Source organism: Mobula birostris, chromosome 8 (assembly GCF_030028105.1).
Source record: "Mobula birostris isolate sMobBir1 chromosome 8, sMobBir1.hap1, whole genome shotgun sequence".
NCBI lineage: Eukaryota > Metazoa > Chordata > Chondrichthyes > Myliobatiformes > Myliobatidae > Mobula > Mobula birostris.
The window spans coordinates 166,429,814-166,441,945 of record NC_092377.1 but is presented as its reverse complement, the minus strand read 5'-3'; the positions used below and the strand labels follow the sequence as shown (position 1 = coordinate 166,441,945).

General features: G+C 47.1%; 1 protein-coding gene across 2 annotated transcripts in view; it reads left to right on the top strand.

Moving 5' to 3' along the window:
- Positions 1-7,072: 7,072 nt before the first annotated feature.
- vdac3 (voltage-dependent anion channel 3) overlaps positions 7,073-12,132 on the top strand; it is a 29,046-nt gene continuing 23,986 nt past the window's right edge. For both annotated transcript variants that reach the window (XM_072266783.1, XM_072266782.1), the window contains exon 1: positions 7,073-7,187. The gene's annotated coding sequence lies outside the window, so the exon portion shown is untranslated. The remainder of the gene's footprint in view (positions 7,188-12,132) is intronic.

Genomic DNA, 12,132 nt, shown 5'->3' with positions numbered 1-12,132 from the left:
TTCCTGCGACTACCCTTTGGGATTTCTTCTGCATCAGAGGTATTTCAGAGATCCGTAGCGCAAATGATTGAAGGCCTGGACGGGGTGGTCAGCGTCATTGATGATTTGCTGATATGGGGTGATACAACTGAAGAACATGATCAGAGACTGAGGAAGCTCCTGGAGAGAGCACGTGAGTACAACCTAAAACTGAACAAAAGTAAATGTAAGATCAGAACTACAGACATCAAATACATAGGTCATGTACTCATTGTTGATGGGCTAAAACCAGATGATGAAAAGGTCAGAGCTGTGGTACAGCTACCACTACCAGGAAGACCATAGAAGAAGATTGGCACAGATCTCTTTCACTACAGTGGTGCAGAATATCTGCTTTGTGTGGACTACTATTCAAAATATCCGGAGATCACCAAGTTAAGTGACACGTCCAGTCGAGGTGTCATTACCGCAATGAAGTCGACATTCGCAAAACATGGTATTCCAGATATTGTCGTTAGTGACAACGGCCCACAATATGCCACTGGTGAGTTCAGAGGGTTTTTAAAATTTTTTTTTAGATTATGAGAACACTCAGTCCTCTTTTATTGTCATTTAGAAACGCATACATGCATTAAGAAATGATACAATGTTTCTCCGGAGTGATATCACAGAAAACAGGACAGACCAAAGACTAACACTGACAGAACCGCATAATTATAATGTATAGTTACAGCAGTGCAAAGCAATACCATAATTTGATGAAGAACAGACCATGGGCACAGTAAAAAAAAGTCTCAAAGTCCCGAGTCGATCGACTCCCGAGTCCCTGATAGCAGGCGGCAAAAGGGAGAAACTCCCTGCCATAAACCTCCAGGCACCGTCAACTTGCCGATGCCTTGGAAGCAGCTGACCACAGCCGACACTGAGTCCATCCATCCGAAAACTTCGAGCTTCCGACCAACCTCTCTGATACAGCCTCCCGAGTGCCATCCTCTGCCAAGCGCCTTCGACCTCGCCCCAGTCGTTGAAACACGCAAAGCCGAGGATTTGGGGCCTTCGACTCTGGAGATCCCAGTTACCACACAATAGCAGCGGCAGCGAAGCGGGCATTTCAGAAGTTTTCCAGATGTTCCTCTGTGCTCTCATGTCTGTCTCCATCAAATCAGAATTGTGCACGGTCCCCTACTTGACAGATAACAGACATCATCACTGAAGTGGTCGCGCGCACTGCCGTCGCGCCGCCATCTTCTCCCCACTCCCGGGTTCTCAGAAAGATGGGAATTTCAACATGTTACTTCCAGTCCAGGGCACACTCAGTCCAATGGACAAGCAGAGAGAACTGTACAAACTGTCAAGAACATGCTCAAGAAGGCACATAGCAGCAATGGTGACCCTTACATTGCTCTACTTGAATACCGCAACACACCGATTGAGGGTGTGGGGTTCTCTCCTGCGCAGCTGTTGATGGGACGTCGTCTGAAGTCCAAACTGCCGACATCCACAGCTCTACTGACTCCTGAAGGTAATCCTCAAGTACATGACAAGCAAAAGTACAAGCAAATAAAGCGAAAGAGCTACTCTGACAGACATACAAGACAGTTGCCAGATCTGTATACAGGTGAAAATGTCAGAATACAGAGAGGAGACACTTGGCAACCAGCTGTGGTTGTGAACAGACATCAGCAACCAAGATTCTTCATAATTCGCACACCGGATGGAAGAGTCTACAGGAGGAACAGGAAGCATCTGCTGAAGACAGGCGAGAAGGAGTTTCTACGTACAGATGCACAGGACATTTCCACATATACGGACATGGAAACAAACGACACCAAGAGTGATGCAGACCCCAAAAACACAGAGGTCACTCGAGAGACTGACACTGATGAAGGACAAGCACAGTCACAGTTGTATCACACACGGTCTGGGAGACAAGTCAAACTTCCAGCTAGATACAGAGACTAGACATACATACAGTCTCACACAGTTTGAAGCAAAGTCACACATGTTATAAGTTCTCAAGTGTGAAATAAAAGGTTTATTAGTCTATGTTAGTAAAAGAAAATACACTGCTGTTAGTATTGTGAGATACAATGCAGAATACAGTACAAGAAGGTAAGTTTTTTTAGTTTATGTCATGGTTGTTGCACTGTAGGAAGGGCATACCTAGAGGCATTGTTTTGGTAATCCACAGTCTTGTAAAAAGAAAAAAGAATCTTGAGAAGGGGATGTAATGTATTGTGTGTGTATTCGTAGCGTCAGAGTGCGTATGACGTCAGGACGTGGAGAAGTAAAAATGGAAATCTGGTGAAGAAACGTGGTTGTTCAATCTACAGCGGTGTCCGAGTCACATCAATATTACAGAGGCCACCCAGATGGAGTATGAGGTAAAGAGACGTTTGGTGGTAGGATCCCTTTGGAGATGGTGGAAGTGAGGAGAATGAAGTGTTGGATGCAGAGGCTCAAGCTGAGGACAACAGGAACTATTCAATAGTTCAAAGGCTTCATTTAATATCAGAGAATGTGTACAGTATACAACCTGAAATTCTTACTCTTCACAGACATCCACAAAACAGATGAAAACTCCAAAGAATGAACAACGTTAGAACCACAAAGCCATGCCCACGTGCACATGAACTCGAAGAAGTCCCCCTCTGGCACCATCTTAGCTCCTCCTGTACGGGAAGGATCTGACTAGAAGAGCCCCTCTCGCTGTGAGGCAGACAAGGTCTTGGTGCTTGCTGGTGGAATCTGTCGATGAGAGGTTCTGCCAGATGATTTGGACAGTGTACTCACTTAGGCTCTACATTGGTCAGTATTGACCACAGATGTGACGGACCTGCTGTCCACGTGATACGCAAGCCAGGGCAGTACGACATGGAGAGCAAGCTGTTGCCCATGTAGCAAGCTCCCTCTCCCCAAGCAGCTGATGAACAGCAGAGACCAGTACAGTTTGGCACCAGTGGCATCGCAGGAGTTGACAGTCAGCTTTGAACTCAGCGTAGGACTGCCTCAGGGACTCCAGCCATTTTGTTTACTTGGGGAAATACTCCCAGAGCTTTCCCCGTGCGTGGGTGTAGCCGCATGCAGCAGAGGTTTGAGGTCAGAGTTTTCCTTCTCCTAGATGAGCAGCCAGCTATAGCTGACGACTCCCGTCTGCCTGAAGCGACTGGCTTTAAGGCTCCAGTAACCCACCTTCGCCCCCTCCCCTGTCAGCAGAAACGGTTCCCCTGGGTTTAGTAGCTAAGCCACACGTGAAGGCGAGGAGCTGGACTTGGATGTCAGAGGCTATTTGAGACGCACGCCATCGGGAGCATTTAATAGGTGCTGGGAGCTTGTCCCCACTATGATCCATAGCTATGATAACTTTAAGGAACCACTCAATGAACCATCTCCAAAGGGTCTCTGTCCTGCAGCGCCTGCAGGAGGTTCTGCGTTGACCTCTGCGTGATGGATTTGTGCTCAAAGGTAGAACTCTTCCACAGAGTGGGTCACGACCAGCTGACTGTGGCATTTCGCAGGAGAGGTTCCAGGCCTCAGGCTCTTGGGCAGGCAGAACCTCTGTATGTTGTGACACTTGGCGCCCACATGCTGAGGGCCCACACACCAACTGATACAGACACACATGGTGGTCACCAGGACGAGGGCAACGTTGGGTACACTTTTGCCTCCGTTCTCAGAGGATAAGTGCATCATGAGCCCTTGGACTTGCTCCATCTTGGATCCCCGGAGAAACAGGATGGCATCCAGTGGTAAGTGGTTTCTTCTTTTATGTTACTGCGTAGGCTAATCGAAATGGCTTCTTTGTTCAGTTAACTGCTGAGAAAGTTCTCTCGCTAGCAGCTTGTTTGGGTTATAGAGGGTGTTGTATTCAGTTGCTAACCAATTGGGATAGATGTTATTCTTTCTTGTGTGTCTGTAAGCTATTGTATGTGCGGGTTTTGGGGCAGAAGGCGCGATGGGGAGAGAGAGAGTGAACGTGATGCTGTGAGCTGACCGACGGGGCGGACCCCCAGCTGGAGTCCGAGGTCCAGGATCTTCGGCGAGGAGAGGAGATGAAGACCGACTCGTGTGGAGCGTCTGGTCGACCACCGTGGGTGGTCCCAGGTGGCGGGCCGAGGTGGTCAGAGGGGATCGAATGGTGAAAAGAAGATTGTTACTAGAGCTCCAACTGTTTGTGCACGAAGAGATTGAACTTTGATAAGTCTGGTACCTTTTACTTTCCTATATTTTATCTCTATTAATTACATAGTTCCAGTAATATCTATAAACAGTAATTCATTTAATCACATATGGTGTATTGTCTGTTATTTGGGCGGGGTGGGGTACATCACACAGCATCCACACAAACTAATTACCCAGTTTGGCAGGGCTGAAGACCACTTCCCCTAGACGACAGCGAGCCGAGCGAGTCTGAGGCTTACCGGGGGGCTACACAGTTTATTACCGAGGCTGAGAAACGAGGAACAGGCCACATCGGTGCCAAGTACACCAGCTCAGAGTCCACACTGCAACTGATAACCAAGGTCCTCCCAGCCATGAACAAAGAATGCCAATTCCACAAACCCAGTTTTTTTTTAGACCTTCCCAACATGCCTCAGCCCTTCCAAACCAAAACCTCGGCACCTTGACGGGCACATGAGACTGCAGCTGCTGGGAATCTTAATCAAAGCACACAAAATGCTTGAGGAACTCAGCGAGTCAAGCATCATCTGTGGGGGGGGGGGATAAATTATTGATTGTTTTTGGCTGGGATTCTTCATCATAGATGCCATTTGTTGTATGTTAAGCCATGCACTGAAGGGGATGTTGCATTGGGCAGGCCAACTGTTAAAGAACATGGCCTCGTTCTTCCCGTGGTTGCTTTTGGGGCTAAGTCCATAGCACCAGAGCTATTATCTTCTGCAGCAAGACACACAAAATGCTGGAGGAACTCAGCAGGGCCAGAAGCATCTCTGGAGGGGAATAATCAGCCAAAGTTTTTGGCTGAGACCCTTCATTGGGACTGGAAAGGAAGGAGGCAAAAGCGAGAATAAGAACGTGGGGGGGGGGGGAAACGGGAGGAGAAGGAAAGGAGTACACGCTGGCAGTGATAGGTGAGACTAGGTGAGGGGGAAGCTGGGTTGGTGAGGGATGGGTGAAGTGAGAAGCTGGGAGGTGATAGGTGGAAGAGGTAAAGAGCTGAAGAAGCCGCTGCCTGTTTTAGAGGGCATGAGGGGCAGAACAAACTTGGGTTGTTTTCTTTGCAGCAGCAGAGGCTGAGGGGAGATCTGATAGAGGTTTATAAGATTATGAATGGCATCGATATATACAGGGAGTAACTATTTTTCCCAGAGTAGAAATGTCTATTACCAGAGGGCATGCATTAAAGGACAGAGGGGGTAGGTTCAAAGGTGATGTGAGGGTAAGTTTTTTACTCAGAGAGTGGTGGATGCCTGGAATGTGCTGTCTGTATGCAGGTAGAGGCAAATACATTAGAGGCTTTCTAGGTCCAAAATGTCAACTATACTTTTATCAATGGATGCTGCCTGGCCTGCTGAGTTTCTCCAACATTTTGCGTGTGTTGTGAGGCTGTTAACTGCGTTTAGATAGGCACGTGGATGAAAGGGAAGGAGCGGGATACTGGCGGATAAGGTTGCCAAATCTCTCTGCCCAGCTTTACTTGTGAAAGTTGTATCAATATACTACTAAAACTCTCATGCTCTGTCTGTCTGTTTGTGACCTCCAATTAGTGCAAACGGTGCATTATAGCGGCACTTTCTTTTGGCTAAATCGAATTAAAATGTGCTAACTCACAGAATGCAGGCAAAGTTCAGGGTTATATATTCGTATAAAATTGCTCATTCGCTAAAATCAACAGGCTCCTTACCTCTTCCTAGAGATGCTGCCTGGTCTGCTGCGTTCACCAGCAACCTTTATGTGTGTTGCTTGAAATTCCAGCATCAGCAGATTTCCTCGTGTTTGGGCTCCCTTTTAACCCAAGAGCCGATCGGCCATCATGGAAATCGGGACGCCACAGTCCGATGCATGTGTATGGTCAGCCTCAGCAGCGACACATCAGCAGCAAAAGGGCAGGGCAGCTGTATTTTGAGGGGTCACATTCTGCTCATCACCATCAGCGTGTGCAGGATTGGGACAGATCTAACTGCCACCCATCAATAAGAGATAATTAAATCTTATTGTAATGACGTACTTCGAGACACCCATAAAACCCTTTGCTGCAGTCAAAGGACAGCGGTGACTATATCACGTCCATTTAGGAGAGCGCCAACCACATCATCAAGAATAATCAGCATCCTTTGGTGTTACTGCTTCGTATCTTCTATCCAGCATTAGGGTAAAAAAATGGTCAGCCTAATTATGCCGTGTGGAGAGGGAAGGGGGACATTATGGTCAAGAGATGATGCCAAACGTTGTCGGGAAGTGGTAGGGAGAGGGAGGGAACAAGAATCGGACAAGGCCAGGTCCGCACGACTCCAGAATCAAGACAAAAAAAGATGAGAGAAGAAGAGACAGAGGAGGCGAGGCATGCACGTCTCCAGGAGCAGAGACAAACAACAAACAGCAGAAGAGATGAAGAGGCGGGGGATGAAAGGACTGCACGTCTCCAGAATGACAACAAGAGGCACAGGGGTGGCAGATAAACCAGAAATGATGCCATCAAAAGTGTCCTTCGTTAAATGAGGAGGAGCTATATTTGCTTTGCTACGTGTCGTTCTTCCTTAGTAAACTGAGGTTTTCTACTTCAATTTCCAAAGCAAAGTGATACCAGTAGCATTCAGGAAAATTCAATGTTCATTCTGGTCACATCAGACTGCACGACCCTTCTCTCAAAGGGTACCCCAACGGGTCACCCCGTTGTCTACTATCATTTAAATCTGTGGAAGGGATATTGAGTAGCAGGAGACAGTTGGAGATTACTGTATGGATTTTACGCAGAGTGATTTAGTGAAAGTTTTATGCAAGGCTGGCGTGCCCGGGGAACCATGGGAACGAGGCATTGGCCGGACGAGGGGAAGGGGGCCGGTCGGTCTCAGAGCGCCTGCGCAGTGCCACCGACGTACTCCTGCTGACGGACGCAGCGCATGCGCCCTAGCTCTCGGGCGCGGGCGCAGGCGCAGTGCTGCCGGCTGTCTCCTTCACGTTGTCCTCTCGGAGAGGCCGTGTCGATCAGCGCGGAGCCGGAGCGTCGGGAGACATCGAGGCGGCGGGTAGGTGCGGGGCTCTGATCCGGGAGGAGGAAAGGACACTCGATCGACCGGGCAGCGCGGAGGGAGGGAGGCAGGCCGGCCGGGCGCTTTCCGTCTGACCGAGCCCCGCCTTCGGGACAAGGGAATGGACATCGATCGCCCCCTCCCTCATCCATTCCACCATTCCCTCGCCCAGTCCGCCCCGTCCCTCGGTGCTGCACTGCTGGGCTCGGCCATTAACTACCGCTCAGCCCTGGTTGCCTTTCAGAAAGCGGTGGTGAGCCTCCGCCTGTGTTCAACCTGTTGTTTGACGGGGGGAGCCGCAGGGAACCTGTGGGAACCAGGGCCCTGTGCGCACTGGGGTCGTCAGGAGCTGACGGGAGGATTCGGCTGCCTTAGTAAGGAGCTGGGGGAATTCCTGCAGGCCGGGCAGCATCTGTGGGGGGAGATAGTGGCGATCTTTCACCTGGATGTTGCAGCTTCTGCAGTCTTTGTGCCTCTAACTGTTTCGCAGTGGAGATTTGCTGAAGGTAGCCATACTGAGACCCGAAGATAAGTGAAGGGTGAGTGGAAATATCAGGATTGATTTTTAATAATCTAAAAAGAAATCTAGTGATTACAGTCAACTTCTGAATAGTTAATGGTGCCTTAAGGTTGTTATAGCTGGGGGTTGGGGGGGCGCTAACAACTAAGTCCTTCGTGTGGCCTTCGCATGTGATTTAGCTGCTAAGCCTGTCAGATCCATTTTTACTGACAGGAGGAGGGGCAAAGGTGGGTTACTGGTGCCTTGTGACCGGTGGTTGGTAGCTCACCTAGGAGAAAGAAAACTCTGTAGAGGGTGTAGTATGAAATCTATAGAAAGACAGGACTGCAGGTGCTAGAATCCGCAGCAAGACACAGAAAGTTGGAGGAACTCTGGGTCAGGCAGCATCTGTAGAGAGAAAAAGACAAGTGACAGTTGAGGTTCTTCATGGGGGGCATGTTTTACTTTCATACTTTACTTCCGTCCTTGCTGTTAGAGGATGTGCTTCCACAGCAAGGTTATTTCAGTGCAAGCGTTGTGCAAGATAATTTTTAACAGAATCTCAAATTTTGTTGTCGCGTTCATCTGGTCTATAATCACACACAAATTACTGGAGGAACTTAGCAGGTCAGGCAGCTCTGGGGAAAGGAATAAAAAGCCAACATGAAGCATGAAGATGTAGAAGCAGAATTAGGCTGTTTGGCCCATTGAGTCTGCTCTGCCATTTCATCATGGCTGATCCATTTTCTCTCTCAGCCCCAATCTCCTGCCTCCCTCTCCATATCCCTTCACACCCTGATTAATCAAGAATCTATCAACCTCAGCCTTCACTATACCCAATGACTTGGCCTCCACAGCTGCCAGTGGCAACAAATTCCACAAATTGACCACTCTCTCCTTATTTCCGTCCTAAATGGACGTCCCTCTTTCCTGAGGCTGTATCCTCCCCCACCATAGGAAACATCCTCTCTACATCCACTCTATTGAGGCCTTTCAAGATCCGATAGTTTTTAATGAGGTCACCCCTCATTCTTCTGAATTCCAGTGAGTCGAGGCCTAGAGCAATCAAAAACTCCACATATGACAAGCCTTTCAATCCTAGAATCAGTTTTGTGAACTTCCTTTGAACCCTCTCCAAAGTCATCACATCCTTTCTTAGATAAGGGGCCCAGAACTGCTCTCAGCTCTCTGTGAGGCTTCACCAGTTCTTTATAAAGTCTCAATATTATATCTTTGGTTTTATATTCTAATCCTCTCGAAATGAATGCTAACATCACATTTGCTTTCCTCACCACTGACTCAACCTGCAAATTAATCTTTACGGAATCCTGCATGAGGACCTTTTGCACCTCAGAGTTTTGAATTTTCTCTTAATTCCTTTCCATAGATGCTGTCTGACCTGTGTTCCCCCAGCAGTCTGTGTGTGTTACTCCGGATTTCCAGCATCTGCAGAACCTCTTGTGCTTCCTGGTCCATATCACTCAAGTAACTGAGGGAAGCTATTGTGGTGATATCTTTTAGGTGGAAATCAAACACCAAACTGCAGATGCCGGAAATCTGGAAGAAAGATTGAAAATGTAGAAAAAATGCAATATCTGTGTTAAGGGATAATCTAGGTCCTTTTATCAGTCGGGTCATGGACCTAAAATATAGACTGCTTTTACCACTCTGTATGTGAAAAAAACCTCTTGTATTGTACCTGCTGCCAAAAGTCAAAGTCAAATTTATTGTGATGTGCACAGGTGCAATGAAAACTTACTTATAACAGCATCACAGGCACAGAGCATCAGATGAGCAGCATTACGAGAAAAAAACAAACATAACTTGTACTCAATTCTGCACGAGAAAACTCTATTAGAACATAGAAAAAAGCACAAGACAATGGTCCATTTTAGTGCAGAGCTGTCATTGTGTTTTTAGTGTATTTCTCCCTTATGCTTAACCTCTTGTTCTATGTCCGCTAGTTCTATCTGTTTCGGATGGTGGTGAATATTGGTAGCTTGGATTGAAACGTTTCATGTTGTGGTGTTTGTTGAGGTTGGCAATTAGCTTGTTACTAAAGAGAGAAAGTCACACAGACCTTACTCAACATGCGACTTTGCTGTACATCAAGAATATCTCAGAAATGACAGCTGAATGGCTCGAACCTCATGGCATCACAATCACTCACAAACCAAGGGCGACTTTAGATTGGATTAGATTATGAGGACATGCAGTCCTCTTTCATTGTCATTTAGTAATGCATGCATTAAGAAATGATACAGAGTTTTTCCAGAATGATATCACAGAAACACATGACAAACCAACTTAAAAACTGACAAAAACCACATAATTATAACATATAGTTACAGCAGTGCAAAGCAATACCGTAATTTGATAAGAACAGATCACTGGCACGGTAAAAGTCTCAAAGTCTTTCGAAAGTCCCATCATCTCACGCAGACGGTAAACCTCCAGCGCCGCAAACTTGCCAATGCAGCATCCTGGAAGCATCCGACCACAGTCCGACTCCGAGTCCATCCGAAAACTCCGAGCCTCCGACCAGCTCTCCGACACTGAGCACTGAGCTGAGCGCTTCGACCCCAGCCCCGGCAATAGGCAAAGCCGAGGATTTGGGGCCTTCCCCTCCGGAGATCCTCGATCACACAGTAGCAGCGGCAGGGAAGCGGGCATTTCAGAAGTTTCTCCAGGTGTTCCTTCGTGCTTCTTCACGTCTGTCTCCATCAAATCAGGATTGTGCACGGCATCCTACTTCACAAATATGATATCATTCGGAATGGCTGCGCGCGCTGGGTCGCGCCGCCATCTTCTCCTCTTCAAGGAATTTCCTTTAAGGAATTTTGTCTCAAGAACCATGTAAAGACAACCACCATAGGCAATGTGGTGTATGGAATCACCTGTGGAGATGGCAACAAGAACTACGTCTGGCCAGGAAGGATGTAATCTCTCAGCTCATTTACGGGCACACAAGCAGGTGGTATGGAAACATGATCGTCTGTCGCTGATCTCAGTACATGAGAACCAAGAAAGTCAGCATTTTAACTGGGACACCATGGAGGCGCTGGTGCAGGCGAACACAAAGCAGACACAAGAATTTTTAGAAGAATGGTTAAGTTATGATAACTCCGTAAACAAGCATATCAAAATAGACGCCATCTGCGAATCCCCACCAGCTAAAGAAATTTGAATCAGGATTCAAAGGTCATCTGAGGGGGGTAGCCAAACAGACTGAGGCAAACGAACGGCGGAGCCAGGGGTTCTATATAAATGTGAACACTCCCAGAGAGAAACACCAACAACTGCACACAGAGGATGTCATCTCGACTGGTGATGAAACGTCTGCAAGCTAATTGCCAGGCTCAGTGAACATCGCACCATCAAAGTTCTATCTTTGAAATGGGGAAAGGTTTCCCAGAGTCTACCCTTACTTTGCACCTCATAATTTTATATACCCACTTGCTTAGCTTCAGGGAGAAGGGATCTAGCTTTTCAGTTTCCACATATCTGCAGCGTTCCATCGTGTGAAACTTCCTGTATCATCTCCAGTGCTAACTCATCCTGCCTAGTGAGTGGTGACCGGAATTACATGCAGTACTCTGGTTGAAGAATAACCAAAGTTTTCCAAAAGTTGGATCTTCAGGCCCAGGCGCTTTCAGTACTCTGACTAATGATGGCCAGTATCCCATTTGCTTTCTTAATCAGATTATCTACTTGTACTGCCATCTTCAAAGATCTCTGGGCGTCATCCAAATTCTCTGTATTCATTAATGTTCCTTAAGACTGGTAGGAATCCTAGCCCCATTAGTTTACCAAAAAGCGCGAGCCTGCATTTGTCTGTTTTGAATTCTATCTGCCGTCAATACCAATACACCAATATCATAACCTATGGATATGTACAAAGATTGGTAGTCATAGATAATGTGTCCTCAGCAAACTTACTGCACATGCAGCTCCATCTAGATGCAAATTGTTTGTGTTTATTACCAACAGCAAGGCGCTCAGCACCAGTTCCTGAGGAACACTGCTAATAACAGGCATCCAGTCACTGAAACAATTCTCTATCCGTCACTCTCTCTTCCTATCTTGCCACCTAGGGCAAAATTCAGTTCCAGATCTTATGGGCTCTCAATCAGATCCCCATATTGGGCCTTGTTAAAAGCCTTACTGAAGTCCATGTAAACTACATCTACTGCTCTGCCCTTATTTTGTATCTCTTCAAAAAATTCAGTAATACAGGTCAGACAGGATTGGCTGCGGTGTTTCAAAATGATCGCAATTGACATTTATGAATTTAAAATTATAGAGAGAACAGAATAGTTACTAACCCCCCCCCCCCCCGCACAGATCCACCCACCACTACTTTATCATTTCCTGTCAGAGTCACCTTACGTACAGATACTCCTGTGCCTAGCATCACTGTATGGACATACAAACAATCTATGT